This window comes from Oncorhynchus masou, unplaced genomic scaffold, assembly GCF_036934945.1.
Source record: "Oncorhynchus masou masou isolate Uvic2021 unplaced genomic scaffold, UVic_Omas_1.1 unplaced_scaffold_894, whole genome shotgun sequence".
Taxonomy (NCBI): domain Eukaryota; kingdom Metazoa; phylum Chordata; class Actinopteri; order Salmoniformes; family Salmonidae; genus Oncorhynchus; species Oncorhynchus masou.
Window position 1 is genome coordinate 80,478 of NW_027015409.1, and position 7,023 is coordinate 87,500.

Here is a 7,023-nt window from a genome sequence, read left to right on the forward strand (position 1 = left end):
ATATCCCCCGTAAAGGGGGGAGACTATATCCCCCATAAAGGGGGGAGACTATATCCCCCGTAAAATGATTGCGTTTCTGTCTTTTGAGCTTGTAGTCATGAAATCTATGTAGCTCAACCTCAATCCATACCTCAATCACTTTTTATAGCTTTTTATATTATATTTTGATAGTTTACAGGCCTCCTGGGCCATATACAGCATTCCTCACTGAGTTCCCTGAATTCCTATCGGACCTTGTAGTCATGGCAGATAATATTCTAATCTTTGGTGACTTTAATATTCACATGGAAAAGTCCACAGACCCACTCCAAAAGGCTTTCGGAGCCATCATCGACTCAGTGGGTTTTGTCCAACATGTCTCTGGACCCACTCACTGTCACAGTCATACTCTGGACCTAGTTTTGTCCCATGGAATAAATGTTATGGATCTTAATGTTTTTCCTCATAATCCTGGACTATCGGACCACCATTTTATTACGTTTGCAATCGCAACAAATAATCTGCTCAGACCCCAACCAAGGATCATCAAAAGTCATGCTATAAATTCACAGACAACCCAAAGATTCCCTAGATACCCTTCCAGACACCCTCCGCCTATCCAAGGATGTTAGAGTACAACAATCGGTTAACCACCTAACTGAGGAACTAAATGTAACCTTGCGTAATACCCTAGATGCAGTTGCACCCCTATAAACAAAAAACATTTGTCATAAGAAACTTGCTCCCTGGTACACAGAAAATACCCGAGCCGTGATGCTTCCAGACATTTGGAACGGAAATGGCGCCACACCAAACTGGAAGTCTTCAGATTAGCTTGGAAAGACAGTACCGTGAATTAACGAAGAGCCCTTACTGCTGCTCGATCATCCTATTATTTTTCCAACTTAATTGAGGAGAATAAGAACAATCCGAAATGTATTTTTGATACGGTCGCAAAGCTAACTAAGAAGCAGCATTCCCCAAGAGAGGATGGTTTTCAATTCAGCAGTGATAAATTCACAAACTTCTTTGACGAAAAGATCATGATCATTAGAAAGAAAATTACAGACTCCTCTTTAAATCTGCGTATTCCTCCAAAGCTCAGTTGTCCTGAGTCTGCACAACTCTGACAGGACCTAGGATCAAGAGAGACACTTAAGTGTTTTAATCCTATATCTCTTGACACATTCATGAAAATAGTAATGGCCTCTAAACCTTCAAGCTGCCTACTGGACCCTATTCCAACGAAACGACTGAAAGTGCTTGGCCATCCTATTGGCCATCCTATCCACCGTGTCACATCTGCTCCTTCAACGCTCTCTGCTGCTCATCCTGTGTCTCCTCCACCTCCCCCAGTGCTCTTTCCCTCTCTCTCTCTCTCTCTCTGTGATTGTGTGGTTGAAGACAGGTGTGCTGGAGTCAGAACAGATTCCCACCAGCTGCAACCTGTTCCATAACCAAGACCTCTAGAAATACTCAGCCCTGCCACTTCCATGCTGCCAGATCGTAATCTCTGCTCAGCCAGTCTACGTTTCTAGCCGTTTGTTACTATTCAGATCCTGTTGTGCCTGTTTTCCTCTCCGCTACAGTTCTGCCTCTCTGACTCTGGTCCTTGTCTCCAGTCCTACGTCTCGTCATCCTGCTACTCTGTCCTGGATTCCCCACTCTACTACTGCCTTGGACCTGCTTACCCTGTCCCAACCCCTCTCGCCAGCCTACAGACCTGCTTATCCTGTCCCAACCCCTCTCGCTCCAGCCTCCGGACCTGCTTATCCTGTCCCAACCCCTCTCGCTCCAGCCTCCGCACCTGCTTACCCTGTCCCAACCCCTCTCGCTCCAGCCTCCGCAACTGCTTACCCTGTCCCAACCCCTCTCGCTCCAGCCTCCGCACCTGCTTACCCTGTCCCAACCCCTCTCGCTCCAGCCTACAGACCTGCCTATCCTGTCCCAACCCCTCTCGCTCCAGCCTCCAGACCTGCTTACCCTGTCCCAACCCCTCTCGCTCCAGCCTACAGACCTGCTTACCCTGTCCCAACCCCTCTCGCTCCAGCCTCCGCACCTGCTTACCCTGTCCCAACCCCTCTCGCTCCAGCCTACAGACCTGCCTATCCTGTCCCAACCCCTCTCGCTCCAGCCTCCAGACCTGCTTACCCTGTCCCAACCCCTCTCGCTCAGCCTCCAGACCTGCTTATCCTGTCCCAACCCCTCTCGCTCCAGCCTCCGCACCTGCTTATCCTGTCCCAACCCCTCTCGCTCAGCCTACAGACCTGCTTATCCTGTCCCAACCCCTCTCGCTCCAGCCTCCGCACCTGCTTATCCTGTCCCAACCCCTCTCGCTCAGCCTACAGACCTGCTTATCCTGTCCCAACCCCTCTCGCTCCAGCCTCCAGACCTGCTTATCAGGTCCCAACCCCTCTCGCTCCAGCCTCCAGACCTGCTTATCCTGTCCCAACCCCTCTCGCTCAGCCTCCAGACCTGCTTATCAGGTCCCAACCCCTCTCGCTCAGCCTCCAGACCTTCTTACCCTGTCCCAACCCCTCTCGCTCAGCCTACAGACCTGCTTATCCTGTCCCAACCCCTCTCGCTCCAGACCTGCTTATCAGGTCCCAACCCCTCTCGCTCCAGCCTACAGACCTGCTTATCCTGTCCCAACCCCTCTCGCTCAGCCTCCAGACCTGCTTACCCTGTCCCAACCCCTCTCGCTCCGGCCTACAGACCTGCTTATCCTGTCCCAACCCCTCTCGCTCCAGCCCTGCTTATCCTGTCCCAACCCCTCTCGCTCCAGCCTACAGACCTGCTTATCCTGTCCCAACCCATCTCGCTCAGCCTACAGACCTGCTTACCCTGTCCCAACCCCTCTCGCTCCAGCCTACAGACCTTCTTACCCTGTCCCAACCCCTCTCGCTCCAGCCTACAGACCTGCTTATCCTGTCCCAACCCCTCTCGCTCCAGCCTACAGACCTGCCTACCCTGTCCCAACCCCTCTCGCTCCAGCCTACAGACCTGCTTATCAGGTCCCAACCCCTCGCTCCAGCCTCCGCACCTGCTTATCCTGTTCCAACCCCTCTCGCTCCAGCCGCCACCTGGTTTCCAGCGACCTGCTTCCCCTGACCTGCACTCCATCTCCCTGTGTGTTTCAATAAATACCTTGGTTACTTCATCCCAGTCTCCTCGTCTGAGAATGCTCTTGGGTTCCCCTGTTCCACTCCGCGTAACACACCAGATGTGTACCAAGCTCACTAAATGTGGCAGCAATAAAGCCTCTCTTGAAAAAGCCAAACCTTGACCCAGTTTTTTTAAATATTTTCTAGTCACTGACGTGATCTTCCTGTCCAGGTTTGGTGCCCCTCTCGGGTTCGTGCCGTGGGGGATATCTTCATGGGCTATACTCGGCCATGTCTCAGGGTAGTAAGTTGGTGGTTTGAAGATATCTTTTTAGTGGTGTGGTGGCTGGGGTTATATCCTGCCTGGCTTGCCCTGTCCGAGGGTATCGTCGGACGGAGTCACAGTGTCTCCCGACCCCTCCTGTCTCAGCCTCCAGTATTTATGCTGCAGTAGTTTGTGTCGGGGGGGCTAGGGTCAGTCTGTTATATCTGGAGTATTTCTTATCTGGTGTCCTGTGTGAATTTAAGTATGCTCTCTCTAATTCTCTCTTCCGTCCCGGAGGACCTGAGCCCTAGGACCATGCCTCAGGACTACCTGACATGACTCCTCCTCACTGTCCCCAGTCCACCTGGTCGTGCTGCTGCTCCAGTTTCAACTGCTCTGCCTGCGGCTATGGAACCCTGACCTGTTCACTGGACGTGCTACCTTGTCCCGGACCTGCTGTTTTCAACACACTCTCTCCCTGCTGTCTCTAACTGAATGATCGGCTATGAAAAGCCAACTGACATTTCCTCCTGAGGTGCTGACTTGTTGCACCCTCGACAACCACTGTGATTATTATTATCTGACCCTGCTGGTCATCTATGAACATTTGAACATCTTGGCCATGTTATGTTATAATCTCCACCCGGCACAGCCAAAAGAGGACTGGCCACCCTTCAGAGCCTGGTTCCTCTCTAGGTTTCTTCCTAGGTTTTGGCCTTTCTAGGGAGTTTTTCATAGCCACCGTGCTTCTACACCTGCATTGCTTGCATTTTGGGGGTTTTAGGCTGGGTTTCTGTACAGCACTTTGAGAAATCAGCTGATGCGAAAGGGCTTTATAAATACATTTCATTGATTGAATGGTGGACAGGTTTGACCGCTAGGTTTTATGGGCATTAGGACACCTCCACTGTTGTGCTCTATGGAACAGATACAAAGATGAGTCCTCTATCCATCTCTATGGAACAGATACAAAGATGAGTCCTCTATCCATCTCTATGGACTATATTCATTGTTAACTGTGTAATTTTTCAGACAGTCACACTCCTTCACAAGAGCAAAAATATATTTAATATTCATATTTTTTTAACATCGTCGACATGAATGAATTCATGGAAAACAAGCTTCAATGCAGATATGTAGAGTACATAAGTTAAAATAACAATGGTCTACAGCTGTCTATATCAACAGTTTAACAGGTGGAAGAGAAACATGGAGGAGGAGGACGTCTATAGCTGTCTATATCAACAGTTTAATAGGTGGAAGAGAAACATGGAGGAGGAGGACGTCGACAGCTGTCTATATCAACAGTTTGACAGGAGGTAGAGAAACATGGAGGAGGAGGAGGACGTCTACAGCTGTCTATATCAATAGTTTAACAAGTGGAAGAGAAACATGGAGGAGGAGGACGTCTACAGCTGTCTATATCAATAGTTTAACAGGTGGTAGAGAAACATGGAGGACGTCTACAGCTTTCTATATCAACAGTTTAATAGGTGGAAGAGAAACATGGAGGAGGACGTCTACAGCTGTCTATATCAACAGTTTGACAGGAGGTAGAGAAACATGGAGGAGGAGGAGGACGTCTACAGCTGTCTATATCAATAGTTTAACAGGAGGTAGAGAAACATGGAGGAGGACGTCTACAGCTGTCTATATCAACAGTTTGACAGGAGGTAGAGAAACATGGAGGAGGAGGACGTCTACAGCTATCTATATCAACAGTTTAACAGGTGGAAGAGAAACATGGAGGAGGAGGACGTCTACAGCTGTCTATATCAACAGTTTAACAGGTGGTAGAGAAACATGGAGGAGGACGTCTACAGCTTTCTATATCAACAGTTTAATAGGTGGAAGAGAAACATGGAGGAGGAGGACGTCTACAGCTGTCTATATCAACAGTTTAACAGGTGGTAGAGAAACATGGAGGACGTCTACAGCTGTCTATATCAACAGTTTAACAGGTGGTAGAGAAACATGGAGGAGGAGGACGTCTACTGCTTTCTATATCAACAGTTTAATAGGTGGAAGAGAAACATGGAGGAGGACGTCTACAGCTGTCTATATCAACAGTTTAACAGGTGGTAGAGAAACATGGAGGACGTCTACAGCTGTCTATATCAACAGTTTAACAGGTGGTAGAGAAACATGGAGGAGGAGGACATCTACAGCTGTCTATATCAACAGTTTGACAGGTGGTAGAGCAGCAGTCCTCTATGCAGTACACCACCAGGCCACATCACCACAGATCTCTGGGAAAACACACAAATAACAGTCTCAGAAAACCATTACCATATTTAATATTCACACATACTTGTGGGCATATGGTGTGTGTGTCTATGCAGGTAGCTGGAACAGTGTGTGTGTGTGTGTGTGTAACTGTATCAGTGCTCTGATTGGTCAGGCTGCAGGAACAGTGTGTGTGTGTTTACCTGTATCAGTGCTCTGATTGGTCAGGCTGCAGGAACAGTGTGTGTTTACCTGTATCAGTGCTCTGATTGGTCAGGCTGCAGGAACAGTGTGTGTTTACCTGTATCAGTGCTCTGATTGGTCAGGCTGCAGGAACAGTGTGTGTTTACCTGTATCAGTGCTCTGATTGGTCAGGCTGCAGGAACAGTGTGTGTTTACCTGTATCAGTGCTCTGATTGGTCAGGCTGCAGGAACAGTGTGTGTGTTACCTGTATCAGTGCTCTGATTGGTCACGCTGCAGGAACAGTGTGTGTTTACCTGTATCAGTGCTCTGATTGGTCAGGCTGCAGGAACAGTGTGTGTTTACCTGTAACAGTGCTCTGATTGGTCAGGCTGCAGGAACAGTGTGTGTTTACCTGTATCAGTGCTCTGATTGGTCAGGCTGCAGGAACAGTGTGTGTTTACCTGTATCAGTGCTCTGATTGGTCAGGCTGCAGGAACAGTGTGTGTTTACCTGTATCAGTGCTCTGATTGGTCAGGCTGCAGGAACAGTGTGTGTGTTACCTGTATCAGTGCTCTGATTGGTCACGCTGCAGGAACAGTGTGTGTTTACCTGTATCAGTGCTCTGATTGGTCAGGCTGCAGGAACAGTGTGTGTTTACCTGTAACAGTGCTCTGATTGGTCAGGCTGCAGGAACAGTGTGTGTTTACCTGTATCAGTGCTCTGATTGGTCAGGCTGCAGGAACAGTGTGTGTTTACCTGTATCAGTGCTCTGATTGGTCAGGCTGCAGGAACAGTGTGTGTGTGTTTACCTGTATCAGTGCTCTGATTGGTCAGGCTGCAGGAACAGTGTGTGTGTTACCTGTATCAGTGCTCTGATTGGTCAGGCTGCAGGAACAGTGTGTGTTTACCTGTATCAGTGCTCTGATTGGTCAGGCTGCAGGAACAGTGTGTGTTACCTGTAACAGTGCTCTGATTGGTCAGGCTGCAGGAACAGTGTGTGTTACCTGTATCAGTGCTCTGATTGGTCAGGCTGCAGGAACAGTGTGTGTTTACCTGTATCAGTGCTCTGATTGGTCAGGCTGCAGGAACAGTGTGTGTGTTACCTGTATCAGTGCTCTGATTGGTCAGGCTGCAGGAACAGTGTGTGTGTTACCTGTATCAGTGCTCTGATTGGTCAGGCTGCAGGAACAGTGTGTGTTTACCTGTATCAGTGCTCTGATTGGTCAGGCTGCAGGAACAGTGTGTGTGTTACCTGTATCAGTGCT

General features: G+C 49.1%; 1 protein-coding gene across 2 annotated transcripts in view; it reads right to left on the bottom strand.

Annotated features, from left to right (window-relative positions):
- Positions 1 to 4,393: 4,393 nt before the first annotated feature.
- LOC135538027 (WD repeat-containing protein 19-like) overlaps positions 4,394 to 7,023 on the bottom strand; it is a 96,888-nt gene continuing 94,258 nt past the window's right edge. For both annotated transcript variants that reach the window (XM_064964018.1, XM_064964016.1), the window contains exon 38: positions 4,394 to 5,597. The gene's annotated coding sequence lies outside the window, so the exon portion shown is untranslated. The remainder of the gene's footprint in view (positions 5,598 to 7,023) is intronic.